Genomic DNA, 13,029 nt, shown 5'->3' with positions numbered 1-13,029 from the left:
CTCCTATGAATTTCTGGCTGATGATAAGCCATATTTCTTGCAAAGATTCCAGTGCAACATAGTTGCAGCTCTATTGTGACATTCTTTATAGTTAGTTTGAGCAAATTTACTGCAGGCACTGACCATCCTTTGTCTTGCCAGGTTAACATTTGCTGTTATCACTGGCCTTCTGAATCTTGGCTTTCATAACTTTCATTATAGATGCCCAGTCTTGTGCAGCTAGAAGTGCCCATTTTGGAGCCACTTCCAGGAGTTTTCATTATCAGCTTTATTATCTGTGTCTTTCAAATATTGCCCATGCAAGTTTCGTTTCCAGTTGTCAAAGTTAGTTCTGATTTCAGTCTTTTTGTAATCATCTTTGGTTTCTGTAACCTTACGTAAACCTGCCCTGTACATTTCAGCTGGAAGGTCCTCATTACTTTTCTCGATGTAGTCATTCTGTGCTCATTTTTCTTTTCCAACTGTTTGCTTAACTTCCAAGAGACATCTTCCACCAAATTTTCTTGGTAAGTAAAGACAATGAACATCAATTCTAGAATGAAGTGAGTGATATGTCATTATTATCTTGTGATTAGTGATGCGTTGTCATTATCTTTATTGTTGTTGTTAAAATTTTAAAAAAATTACTAATCAGGGCTTTTTAGGATATATATAATTTTTTTCCCTGCCATTCTTGACTGGTGACTCTTTTCACTTTTAGGGAGTTATTTCAAATTACACATTGAATATTGAATATTCAATATTCACATTGAATATTTTGTAGTGGCCTCGAGAACCCTGAGAAAAGGGGAGGGGGAAAGACAACCCTAGAACAGTTCTCAACTTTTTTCAGGCAGGGCTTTTTTTGGAAGCAGGAACTCCTTTGCATATTAGGCCACACACCCCTGATGTAGTCAATTCTCCTGGAGCTTACAGTAGGCCTTGTATTAAGAGCCCTGTAAACTCTTGGAGGATTGGCTACATCAGGGGTGTGTGGCCTAATATGCAAAGGAGTTCCTGCTACAAAAAACCCCTTGTTTTCAGACAATGTGAGATGACTCCTGAAAATGGGGGCTGCATACTACCACCTTTTCTGCTATAACTGACCCAATTCCAGGGCTTTTGTTTGTAGCAGGAACTCCTTTGGCTATTAGACTATACCCCCCTGATGTAACCAATCCTGTAAGAAGAGCCCTGAAAGCTCTTGGAGGATTGGCTACATCAGGGGTGTGTGGTCTAATATGCAAAGAAGTTCCTGCTACAAAAAAAAGCCATGCCCAATTTCCCTTCTCAATGCAGCTTCTGACATCCATAGCTTTTCTCCATTCAAACCCCATGGTCCCTATCATAGTTCCCTTCTCTCCCCCCCCCTTTTTTTTGCCAGTGGAAAAGATAGTAGGATTGCCCTGACCTGGATAGCCCAGGCAAGCCTTATCTCTTCAGATCTAAGAAGTTAAGCAGAGTCAGCTCTGGCAAGTACTTGGATGGGAGACCTCCTTGTAGTACCAGGAGGTGGGCAAGCTTTTTATTCAGCCTCTTCTCTGAATATCCTCCAGGGGTCAGTCACCAGAAGTTGCCATGACTTCCAAGTGTGTCGGTACACACACAAATACAAAAATACCATAAAAGAAAAAGGAAAGATAGTAGTATTTAACCCTGTGCATAATCAGCTTGGTAAATACCATCTTACAGGGCTTTTCTTGTAGCAGGAGCTCCTTTGCATATTAAGCCACACTCGCCTGATGTAGCCAGTTTTTCTGGAGCTTACAGTGGGCCCTGTACTAAGAGCCCTGTAAGCTCTTGGAGGACTGGCTACATCAGGGAGGTGTGGCCTAATATGCAAAGGAGTTCCTGCTACAAAAAAAGCCCTGTCATCTTATATATAAGGGACATGCTTGACCTGAAGGAGCTCTAACTTCATCAAGGGAGAGGAAGAGAAAGAGCTGCCACACACAGTTGTGTCCACATATTTGGCAATGACCGTCTTCTGTTCAAGGCGGCAGTGTCTTGCTTACTCTGGCAGTGTCTGGTCTGCTCTGTTAAGCCAAGATAGCGGCTGCCCAAGTAAACAGCCTACCTACTTCTGCTTCTGAAAAGCTAGTTGCTGTTTTCTTTGGTGCTACGAAGCTTAAAGAAGAGTCCGTTTATGGCAACTCCTCCTCTTCCTTTTTAAGAATGAAGGGCAGTATTTGCAGCTTAAGGGAAACATCTCTCGGCATTCTTGTTAGAAGGAGAGAAAGAGGCCATTTTCTTTAGGAAGCAGGTCACACCCAGATTGCTTGTTTTAAATTGGCTGCATTTGTTCGTTTCTGTATGCAACTGCTTCCAAACTTCTTCTCGGTGACAGCTACTCAGAGTGCAATATGCTTCACTCCCCTCCCCCCTCCCAATGCTTGCCCTGTCTATGAGTTGTTCACCTCAGACTGAAGGTCTACTACATGTGCAGCAGAATCAGAGAGTAAAGTTCTGAAATGGTAGACTAGATTGTGCCACTTCAGTCTGCAGAAATAAAATTTAATAACAGCTTAATGTTCAATAGGGCTTTTTTTGTAGAAAAAGCTCAGCAGGAACTCGTTTGCATACTGCAAGTGACGTCACCCATCCAGTAAGTTACTTTCTGCATATTGACACAGAACAGTACAGTGCAGTGCCATCAGCTGCATTTCACAGCTGTGTGTTCTCACACAGCCCAGTAAGAGACCTTGCCCCCCACCAAAAAAAACCCACAGCTGGAGAGAGAGAGCCACATGTGGTGAATCAAGCAGAGGCAGGCCCAGCTTCTCCCAGGAGGGGGCATTCATAGGTAACTTTCTGTCTCTTTGCTCTCTTTGCAAGCCCGTTGGAGGCTGGAGGCGGCAGAGAGGACAGAGCATGCAGTGTGGGAGCTTGTGGCTGCCTAATGCCTTACCTCTACTGGAGACCTTTTCTTGAGCCAGAGCGCTGGCCAAGCCAGCCGGAACTGTGTTCCTGCAAAAAAAAAAGCCCTGCTGCTTCCTCTTGCAAAAACTCCTTGCAATTTAAGCATAAGCACACTATGAAGAAACACTATTGCATGCCATTCTAACATTCCATTTTTACAGAGAATTACTAATCTGAAGGAATTTTACAGAATGTAATCCCTCATCTGCATTCTGAAGAGGTACAGTCTGTCCCACCAACTCAGCGCTAGTAAACAAGGCCTGAGACACAGTTCTACTACAAAGGTGAGCAAGTGAAGAGTGGGAAGGTTGCACTAGTCAGTTGCTGTTGCTGTTGTATTGTCCCCATTTGGCTGTGGATTCCCCGGTTAGAGTACTCACTCAGGCACCCATTCTTAGGTCCATTCAGCAGAGACAAGCTGGCTCAAAACATCAGCCATTTATTTGCAAGGAGACAATTCCAACAACCAACAACTTCAGTTAACATACAAAACTGGAAACTGAAACAAGAGCTCAACCCAATAGGACCAAACTAGATCACATAGATATTAAGGGAGGAATGACTTTTTCATTAGATACATACATATATGCAATAAATATATCACTTGCAGTGCACTTTTAGTTTCCAATAATCTTAATACCATAATAAAAACAGAAGTCCTGATGACCATGAGTAGAGCACTCACCCATGTCAGCATACTACATGTATCTAACCACTTCAAATGCACTCATTTTATGAGGCAGCTTAGTGGTAGTGCATACTGTGCTAGTGTTAGCAACTCTGAAGCCAAAAATGCATGGGGGAAAGTGGAATGGGAAGTAGGGCTGCTAGCTTCAGTCAGGGAAACTCCTGGAGATTTGGGGATGGAACCTGGGGGAGACAGGGACCTGCATGGGGTACAATGCCATAGAGTCCACCTTCCAAAGCATTCATTTTCTCCAGGGGAACTGATCTCTGTGGTCCACCTCCCCACACACAACACTTTAGCCAAGGTCCATGCTCAGAAAGCCCTGCACACACTTTTGAGGCAAATATTCACCTCAAGTTACTCAGAAGCAAGGCTGCCTGGATTGTTAAATTTTTCTAGCTTAACCCAAGTCTCCCTGAATTAGGGATCCTCAGGCTCCCTGCCGATGTGGGAACCTAACTAGGGACTATTTCCATGGCTTTCTAGCCCCAAGAAACAGGAGAAAGGAGGGGTTTGGGGGGGGGTAATAAGGGAGTAGGGCTCCCAATCCTGACAGATTGTTTGGTGCAGAGATGCACAAACAGTGAGCCAAAACCCTGGGGTGAAGATCCACTTATGCACACATCACGAACTGAGGGGAAAAAATGATGTGCAGATGGAAGTATGTGATTTGACTTCCCAAATGGCTTAATTTTGCAAGAGAGAGTTCAGACATTAGGAAATGCATGGTGAAACTAGTTCAATCCATAAAGACTAAACTTTCTCCACTGTTGGGAAAGTCAAGAGTGAGAATGGGGTGCCAACGACTGGGAAACAGGATACAGATGTCACTATTTGAAAGAGCATTTTTAATCTGGAGGGGAGAAGTAATGACATTGGATCAAATAGCTTGTCTGATTGCAGCCTAGGTAATGTATTACGACTAACAAAATAGACAGATCCCAAGCATTTCTGAGGAAGCTGAATGCTGGTTCCAAATAAATCCAATTAAATGTGAAAGCTTTGTTCATGTCAGCTTTAAGTTTTTCAAAGAGTATTGAAACAGTCCAATGCTTACTACTGAAATCAGGGATATTATTTGTGTTGGCTTCAGGGTCCTGAAATAAAGAGACATAATTCAAGAGAACTGAGATGTCCAAACAAACACTGAGTTAATGTCCAAAAGAGTAATGTCTGCCTCCCCCCTCTCAATGTCTGAGCCTTTTACCACAATAAAAAAATTAGGTCATTTGATTAATGTTGTAAACCCAAGTGTGGTAGAACTGCGGCAGCATTTGCTCAAAAACAATTTTTGCAAAGGTGCTTACCACTGATATTTGAAGAAACAGTCTCTTGTTTTAGTCCATATATGTAGTCCATATATGCTGTGGTAGTAAAACAAAGTCAGATTGGGTGAGATGGTGATATTGATGGCTAGAATTCTTGCTCAGGAGAGTCAACAATCTGCAATCCAGGTTCTCTGAGGGAAGGGAGAGTCATCCATTCAGCTGGTGTTAAAACTACACATAGGAAATGGCAGAGAATCATTAAGAGGTCCCAGGATGTGGGCAGGATGTTAAGACCCAGATGTGCAGGTGCAAGAAGCTGAAGGAAACATTGGGCTGAGAAAGAGGAGCTTGAGGGAAAGAGAATGAGACTGAAGGGGAAAGACATCAGAGCATAAAGAAAGGGATAATGAGAAAGAGGCCATAGCAACTAGCCATAATAATGATTCCATTTTATTAATTTAGATCACGCTTTTTTATTTAGCCCACAAGACAGCGAATATCACAAAAATATTGAAAACTACCATAGCAAGATCAATTGGCAATAAATAAATAAATAATCAAACAAATAACTTTTGATAGACTGCCTGCTTTTGGCACCTGTTCAGTGAATAGCCTACAACTGAAAAGTAACTGTAAGAACTTGATTCAAATCCCTCCTCTAATATGAAATCTACCTACTGATCTTGAGTCAGTTACTCTCTCCCAGTCACTCTCTCACTTACCTCAGAGGGCAGTTGTGAGAACAAAATGGAGGAGGGGAACCATTCAGTCATGAATACATGAAGATGCTTTATTGATCCCTCAAGGTCAGTATTAGCTACTTCTATATTTGCTAAATATTTATGCTAATTGTTGGAATTTTGGCTTCAGTCCTTTGGTCAAATGAACTAATAAAAGGATTGATTGAGTATTGGCTACTCAGACTGACAGTGGCTCTTTGAGGCCTCAGGAAGAGGTCTTTCGCATCACCTATGACGAGGGCTTTTTTTGTAGCAGGAACTCCTTTGCATATTAGGCCACACACCCCTGATATAGCCAATCCTCCTGGAGCCTATAATAGTCCCAGTACTAAGAGCCCTATAAGCTCTTGGAGGATTGGCTACATCAGGGATCTGTGGCCTACTATGCAAAGGAGTTCCTGCTACAAAAAAAGCCCTGCCTATGTCAAGATCATTTTAGATGGAGATGACAGGGATTAAACCTGGGACCTTCTGCATGCCAAGCAGATGGTATACCACTGAGCCATGGTCCCTCCCCCAATGTCACCCTGAGTTAGGGCTGCCAAGCCCCCAGTTCAGGCGGGGGTTCCTCCACTAGGGAGGTTCCCAACCTGCTGGCCCACATCGGGTCGGCGGGGAAACCTCCCTGACGTTGCCGGCACGATGACGTCACCCGGAAGTGACGTCATTGTGCCGGAGTGTGGCGACCACCCTAGGCGATTCCAGGAAAACTCTGTGGTTTTCCCAGACGCTCTAGCCATTTGGGAGGGAAAACTCTATGGTCCCTGGTACTTGGCAACCCTACCCTGAGCTCCTTGGAAGAAGAGTGGAATAAAAATACCTTAAATAAATAAACATGCATTGGAACACTCTCTGTTGACAAGTACAATCCAAACACTGCACAATAACACAGAAAGAAACAGTGTGTGGGTCGAGTGCCAGTCTAGGAATGGAAAGAGCTGGTTTCAACTTCAACCTCAGCCATGGAGCTCACATAGGGCCAGTCATTCAGTCTAAGAGTAAGCACCTCATAGAGTTGTAAGCAGGGTTTAAAAAAAAAAAGAAGAAGGAAAGCACAGGAATGTAGTTCCGGCTGGATTAGTGCCAGGGGGTGTGGCATAATATGCAAATGAATACCTGCTGGGCTTTTTCTACAAAAGCCCTTTATTTATTAATTTTATTTGATTTATATCCCACCCTTCCTGCCAAAGCAGGCTTAGGGCGGCTCACAGCATAAAATCCCAACATAGTTAAAATCAATAAGAATTAAAAATTACACATTCAACAGTAAAACAAAATATTCAATAGTTAAAACAGTTAAGAACAAAATATTAGTTTGGTGCTATTCCAGTGCTATTTCAGTGGCGATGGCATATCTTCCAATTTCCTGAAATACAGGCGCCTTGTCAGTAAAACGCCAGTGGGAAGAGAACAGTCTTGCAGGCCCTGCAAAACTGCGCAAGGTTCCACAAGGCCCTCACTTCCTCTGGCAGTTGATTCCACCAGCAGGGGGCTGCAATCGAGAAGGCCCTGTCTCTGGTGGTTTTTAATTTGGCCTCCTTTGGCCCGGGGATTACTAGTAGATTTTGCGATCCTGATCTGAGTACCCTCTGGGGAACACGTGGGGAGAGACAGTCCCAAAGGTAGGCAGGTCCTAGATCCTGTACAAAACAATGGTGATGTCAGGGGTGTGGCCTAATCCACAAATGAGTTCCTGCTGGGCTTTTTCTACCAAATAAGCCCTGGTTGTAAGGATCAAAAAGAGGAGGGGAGGCCCGTGACCTAAGTCTCTTGGAGGAAAGGAAGGATAAAAATGTTTTGAATAGACATAGCATCAGGGAATGATTCTCCCTGCCCTCCAAAAGGTCCTGAAAGCAGGAACAAATTCCTCAGCATCCCCAAAAGGGGAACAATAAGGCCTTTAGAAAGTTAATCCAAAATTATTTGGAGCTGTGTAGTAAGCCAGTGTTCTGTTGACAATTCTTGTTCAGTTGAAGGTAGCTTGGCAGTACCAGAGGTGCCTCTCACGTCTGTGTGCTCTGCCAAGTGTCACATCTCTTGTCAAGCAGGTTTTTCATTGTTTTTTTAAAAACACACTGCACAGACTGCAAACAAGAAGTGACGGAAGAATGAGAGTACACATCACAAGGCTTTGGAAACAATGCTGTGCATGTACCTTGCCAGATTTCTTTTTTATTGTTCTGAGATGGTAAAGTTCTGAGCTGTCAAAGAAATTAAACATAACTCCTCATGCCATAAGATGTGTCCAACATCCTCTCCAGGACATTTGCTTTATGATTTGCAGTTCTGAATCTTACCTAAATAAGTAATATTTGCTATTGGTATGCTACAAACTGCTCCTCTAGAGGATGTAGGGTCATGTAGATCTTTTAAGACAGTGCTCCAAATGTTCCCACCTACAAAATTAAGGTAGGGGGTGAACTGATTTTACTCTTGTGGTGATTCACTTATAGAACATAGGTTCATCCGTTGTTTTCTTTCAGGCACCAGGGCAAAACTATTTTATTTTCTTACAGCTTACTTGACTGATCCCTTGATTATTTTATCCCTTTTTAAATGTTGCTGATTTGTAGCTATTATCATCATTATGGTCACATATTTAACTTGATTTTAAAATAATTCCTTGTTTTTATGGCTTGGATCCAAAGGAATACATAACCACATGACAGGAAGGCAGCCTCCCTGCCTCCCCCCCTCCCCTCAGCCTTCTGTGTCCTCCAAAATTGTGCTCAGTCTGTTGGTCAGTGAACCTGAAGGAAGTGTAGGGAGAGAACTGAGAGCCTGCCTCAGGAGAGGAGAATTGGCCAAAAGCTCCCGCCCCTCCATTTGAGACGCTGCTGCTGCATCAACAGAATGGCACAAGATCCAAGTCTGCAAATTTTATGAAATTGTTATTATTAGAAGCTGTCCTATTGTGGACAGCCTGGAAAATTTATTTGGAAAGAAGAATGTATAGTCTGGAAGTTGTATTTATTTCACACAAGTTATTGAGAGAATGGCGAGCATATGCAGCATTTCCTGAGCGAATTCCACTTGTAGAAGTCAGTTCAGTTACCTTTATTGGCATTAAAGGAGAGGTAAAAGAAAGAAGCCATGAAGAGGAATTTCCAACTGTTGTTAAAGAATTAAAAATTTCATACGTGAAACATGACAATACGTTTTTCACAAAATGATCTCTATGACTTCTCAAACACCATCTGGGTCAGTTCATGTTCCGCTCACCAGTCATAAGGATGGGACCAATTTTTTGACAAGATGTTTGACTGCTCACAAGCAGCTCGAGTCTGTTATCAGGTTACTTTTCACATATTCAAACACTAGAGTGCAGTTGGCAGCACATTCTTACACAGCCCTATGGTGATCCTAGCGTCCTCGGTTTCCCCACAAACCCATCATCACAGCTTGCAGCTTAGCAGTCAATTATGAGTAAATTAATTTGTCAGATAGTGATTATAAATTCAAACAATATATTTGTTTTAAAAGTCTTACTCCTCAATTTTTACATCTGTGTTATTGTATATTTTATTTCACAATTACACACATGATTCATAGTACCCTTCCTGTGTCATTAATTCCCAAACTCCACCAACCTTGGGGGAAGAACACCATGGAGTCACATGCAAGAGTGCCCCCAAAGGCAGAAGAAAACAAAACTGAAATACAACAGCTACTGCACAGCCACAGAGCTGTTGGGCAGCTGTTTCAGCCAGATGGTGATGGCATGAGGACATCTGAGGCTCAGCTCAAGAGCAATCATGGCTCTTTAACATGATCTGCTTGGTTGCCTGCCAAACCTGTTTATCACAACGTTCACAGCATCCTTTCTGCTCCTCAAGCACTAATAATTCTTAGAATGCAAGTAGTCCTAAATGTAAATAGCATGCACAGATTTTTCAAAAGATAGGGCAAGAACTGTACTGTTTTTTTAAAAAAAAACTGATCTCTGCTTTGCTTTTACTGCAAGTATGATAATCCCATCAAACCTAAAGCTGTTTTTAAATTTTATCTCTACAGATAGCTAAGCACAACACAATGCAGATTTAGCCCACCCACACTGTCACATATATTCTTCAAAAGCAGTTTAGTTTATCACTCAGAACAGGTTTCTGGCATTATAGTCATAAATACAGGCACATCAGCATACATTTAAAGACTCAGGTGCCAAACTAAATATAATGGCATCCTCTTGGCACAGCCACCATTTTAAACAAATTTTAAAATGCTGTGATGGCCCAGTTCTGATTGTGTGCACAGCACAGTGCTCTTGTTCCTCACCCTGCTACCAGACCCCAGTGTGCTTTTTTAAGTGCTGAGACAGCCATGGGTAGAGTTGCCAGCTCTGGATTGGGAAATACCTGGAGATTTGATACCTGGGGTTTGATCCTGGGGAGGGTGGAGTTTGGGGAGGGGAAGGACCTCAGCAGGGTATAACACCATGGAGTCAACCCTCCAAAGCAACCGTCCTCCTGAGGAACTGATCTCTGTAATAGCTGCCAACCTGGAAGTTGGCAGCCCTGGCTATTGGGGCAGGGAGCTTGTATCAATTCAGTTGAAAGAAAATCACAGTGATACACAAACAGAAGCACTTTATTTCCCACTCATTCATCTCACTTCCTATAAACTGGCAGCAATCATGAGGACTGAATATCTGACAGACTGTCAGCCTGTGTCCAAACAGTTAGAACATGTCCAAAAAAGGGTAAAAACCCAATTGTAGATATGCAATGCTGCTTTGTTGTGGCTGTGCTCCTCATATGTTGCCTCCAACTTAAAAAGGCACATTGTTTAAATGGGGAGGAAAAGTTTTATATTTTGTATTGGGACTTACTACTTTGCTTCATCTGTGTGCCTGATGACAATGTAATGCCTTCTAGTAATGGTCGTCAAACTGCCCAGATGCAGATCAGTTTGCACAAATGCTGTGCATGGGAGCTGTAATAGATTTCACTCTTCATTTCCCTTCTCTAAAAATATATACAATTATTGAGGATTTTTTTCCCTTCTGGGTCTTAAAAAAAAATAATTAAAACTACTAACATTAAAGTTGTGTCCCAGGATTCATAAAATCCACCCTGACAACTGAAATGAAAGGCAGCCAAACTGTCGCAAGCAGGTATGGTTCCATTGCTCTTATCCATGCCTTATCTTCATATCACTATACTCACAAAACCTTGACACCCTAAGAATACATTGTAATTTTTTCCATGACAGCATGCAAATAACCTCCCAGTAGCATGCTGAGAAGCCATATGTTAGCAGATCTCTGCCCAAGGATGGTAATTGATATTGACGTTCTGTTAGTGGGGAAAGAACGTAGGGCTGCACCAAATGAGATAAAGAAAAGGCACTGTTGTTAGAGGGTAGGTATGCCAGCCTCCAGGTGGGACTTGAGGATCCCCTCATGTCAAGACTACAGAGATCAGTTTCCCTGGAGAAAATGGCTGTTTTAAAGGGTGGACTCTATGGCATTATACGCCAGTGAGGTCCCTGTTCCCCCCAGACTCCACCCACAAATCTCCAGGAGTTTCCCAACCTGGATCTGGCAACTCTACCCCATTTCCCTGCCAGTGGCCAGAGCAGACCATTAGGACAAATCGGCTGAGAACAGACAGGCATTCTGGGGCGGCTGGAAGGCATCCTGGAGTGGGGCGGTGCAAAAAGAGCCATCATGGAGCCTCCCCATGCTCACCCGCATGCTGTCGGCATCCCCTCCGCACAGGAAGGTGACCTGGAAGCCGAATTCCTTTGTTTTCTTTTTGATCAGTTTCAATTTTTTAAAAAAAGGAACAGCTTGGGACGGCTTGGCAGCTCCGGACTGCCAAGTTGCCTCCCGTGCGCCCTTCCCTGTCCAAACGGCAATCCGGCGACTAACTGCCGGCTCAAATATTTGCTACCACTTTCACAATGGTAGTTTTTTTCAGCCAGGTGGAATGGTCGGAAGGACAGGGTGAGTGCAGAATGGGGACGCCCGGCAGATGTTTGCGTGCAGAGGGGTTTTTTGGGCTGACTTCAGAGGTGTCTCTGAGTCGGCCCAAAGTGCTGGTCTGTAATCAGCCATCCATGCTCTGTTTCCCCCCCCACTGATGTCAGGCTACATGGCTATTTGTTGTTGCAAGAAGAAAACATCCCATAGTTTCAATCACAATGAATGAACAGAAAAGGTGCAAGAGGAATGGCCATGTGCTGGGGACAGCCATGCAGAGTCTTGTGAGCAAAAATTCTACCTTGTGAGCTACTAGCATTAAAGTTGTGAGCTACTGCATAAATTATTGTGCTCTGGGGTCATCCTTCCTGAGCTAAGACAAAAATGTGCGAGCTGGAGGCTAAAAATCTGTGAGCTAGCTCACACTAACTCAGCTTAGAGGGAACACTGGTGGTAGTCTAACTTTTTAAAATGATATTCTAGATTTTTTTTTCTTTAGAAATATGGGTGTTGTGATTTAAAAAACTGGTTCACTTTCCTACTACATGTCTCTAATACCTGTAGCTGTAGAAGAAGTAGAAATTTGGATAAATGTTTTAGGACATGAAAACATAGTACTGGGTGAAAAGTTTTACTTATGCATTTGATTTAAAAAAATTATGCCATCTTGTTCAATTATGCCAACTTGTTCAAAGTGGCTTACAAAGTAAAGCATGATAAAATATTAAAAAATTAAAACAATATTTTCAAAGAATCTATGGATTATTGAGGAAAATGAACCAATTATGTTGGATTCTTGTCCATTTTGAGTTTTATTTGCTTTGGTAGTAAGAAATAACATCAAGTTGCTGCTGTCTTACTCTGTAGACCATTTCAATAACATCCTTGAAATCATTTTATACATCCTTGAAATCAATTTTTCATTCTCGCCCAGCAGCATTTTCTCCATTTCTGTTTTCTCTCATCTTATACCTGTACTTTTAATGTCTTTCTCTTTCTCTATCAAGCTTTTAATTTGTAACAGCTGAAACCAATCAAATTTGTCCTGCAATTCTTCAATCGATTTTATTTCAACTTTGCCCCCCTTGAACTTTAGCAGTTGTTCGTATGATGCCCATTTCCCTTCCCTTACACTTTGCGGCACACTTATTACTTCTGTTGGCACAATCCAAAGTGGTTTCCTCTCATCTCCATATTTACTATATTTTTTCCAAGTATTCAGCAAACTCCTCCTTATATAGTGATGTGAAAAAAAACCATCCATCTTCTCTTTCCCATAGTACATATATGCATGCCAACCAAATATATTTCCATGTCCTTCTAGCGCCAATAATTTTTTGTTGATCAAAGTCATCCATTCCTTAATCCATACCAAACAAACTGCTTCATGGTATAGCATTAAATCAGGTAGTTGGAAGCCGCCTCTTTCTTTTGCATCTGTTAAGATTTTCATTTTAATTCTTGGTTTCTTGCCCGCCCAAATAAACTCTGAAATTTTTCTTTGCCACAGAT

General features: G+C 42.4%; 1 long non-coding RNA gene across 1 annotated transcript in view; it reads right to left on the bottom strand.

The window, feature by feature from the left end:
- Window positions 1–253: 253 nt before the first annotated feature.
- The window catches only part of LOC132569947 (uncharacterized), a 35,453-nt gene continuing 22,677 nt past the window's right edge, over window positions 254–13,029 (bottom strand). The window contains exons 2-3 of the long non-coding RNA XR_009555298.1: window positions 4,894–5,045; window positions 254–532 (exon numbers count right to left, since the gene is read on the bottom strand). This is a non-coding gene — a long non-coding RNA (uncharacterized LOC132569947). The remainder of the gene's footprint in view (window positions 533–4,893; window positions 5,046–13,029) is intronic.

This window comes from Heteronotia binoei, chromosome 4 (genome assembly GCF_032191835.1).
Source record: "Heteronotia binoei isolate CCM8104 ecotype False Entrance Well chromosome 4, APGP_CSIRO_Hbin_v1, whole genome shotgun sequence".
Classification (NCBI taxonomy): domain Eukaryota; kingdom Metazoa; phylum Chordata; class Lepidosauria; order Squamata; family Gekkonidae; genus Heteronotia; species Heteronotia binoei.
The sequence above is the reverse complement of the archived record's forward strand: the minus strand, read 5'-3'. Positions and strand labels throughout refer to the sequence as shown.